The sequence below is a fragment of the Danio rerio genome, chromosome 16 (genome assembly GCF_052040795.2).
Source record: "Danio rerio strain M-AB ecotype USA chromosome 16, GRCz13ab, whole genome shotgun sequence".
NCBI lineage: Eukaryota > Metazoa > Chordata > Actinopteri > Cypriniformes > Danionidae > Danio > Danio rerio.
Window position 1 is genome coordinate 9946194 of NC_141036.1, and position 1552 is coordinate 9947745.

General features: G+C 40.9%; 1 long non-coding RNA gene across 1 annotated transcript in view; it reads left to right on the forward strand.

Moving 5' to 3' along the window:
- LOC147833274 (uncharacterized) overlaps nucleotides 1-1552 on the forward strand; it is a 331056-nt gene that overhangs the window by 126302 nt on the left and 203202 nt on the right. The window lies entirely within an intron of this gene.

Sequence of the window (1552 nt, forward strand, 5' to 3'; positions counted from 1 at the left end):
GACATGCGATACAGTTGAATTGGGTAGACTAAATTGTTTGTATGAATGAGTGTTTGGATGTTTCCCAGAAAAGAGTTGCGGCTGGAAGGGCATCCTCTGCATAAAAACGTGCTGGATAAGTTGGTGGTTCATTCTGCTGTAGTGACCCCGAATCAATAAAGGGACTAAGCTGACAAGAAAATGAATGAATAATTTGTTTAGGCTACTAAATGTAGCTGCAAATAGATTATATTTATTTAATTATTTAGAACAATTAAATTACATTAAATTGTGATTGAAAAAATAAACCTGGTTGGATAGGAAGTTTTAAGTTCTTTAACAAATGACATCTGATCGAACCACCGAAAAAGATTTTCTATTCTCAGCACAGTGGCGCAGTGGGTTGCACAATCGCCTTACAGCAAAAAGGGCCAGTTGGCATTTCTGCGTGGAGTTTGCATGTTCTCCCCGTGTTCTGTGGGTTTCCTGCAGGTGCTCCGGTTTCCCTCCACAAGTCCAAAGACATGTGGTATAGGTAAATTGGGTTAGCTAAATTGTCTGTATCCGCTTGTTACGTTATGACGTGTTTGTGACGTATGTAATACTGTTTCCGGGTCCAAGCCACCATTCATTTGAGTGGAGAAATCATTCGTTTATGATCACGTTTTATTCATATCACACATTAAAGTTAATTTTAAACAAAGTCATAGTGTACACAACAATCTCTGGGCTTGCTGCATAACAAATACCAACATTTGAACAATTTATAAAACAATAAATCACTTTCTGGCCATTGGATATTAGGCATGGACATATATATTGCGATCGTGACTATTAAATCGCTTTGTAAACGCTTATAATTACCGTTTCATTCAGTTGAATAGAGCGCTTGGACCCGGAAGCTGCTCCGCGTGACGTCACACTTAACAAGCGTGTAGTGTATAAGTATGTATGGGTGTTTCCCAGAGATGGGTTGCAGCTGGAAAGGCACTCTGTGTAAAACATATGCTGGATAAGTCGGTGGTTCATTCCGCTGTGGCACCCCCAGATTAATAAAGCGACTAAGCTGAAAAAAGAAAATAAATAAATATTCTCAAGTCACTACTTAAATGTCTCTAGTCTCTTTCCTTTATTTCAGGCGTTATTTATTTGTATGCCTTAATCTAAAAAAGAAAAATAGGTCTATTATAATTTTATAGACACATGCAACTGTGCAAATTTTCCTGCGCTGGCATGTCTGTAATAAATTATCACCATTAAGTATCAAGTGGTGCTCGCTGCAGAGCCATTTGAGGAGAGCTGAGCTCCAGTGAGGGGGAGCTTAAGCTTGAGCTCCACCTTTTTTGCACTTCTTCTACGAGTGATGTCACTGGGGTCAGGGTTAGGGGTGGGGTTGGTGTGCGCATTAAAACATACAGGAGGAGGAGCGACAGCTCATGCTCCCCCTCGCTGGAGCTCAGCTTTCCTCAAATGGCTCTGCAGCGAGCACCTTAAGTATGGAATCGTAGATTCAGATCCGTACTCCATTCCAGTCGGTGGCGGTAATGCACCAGTAAGTAAGGTTGGTAAGAAG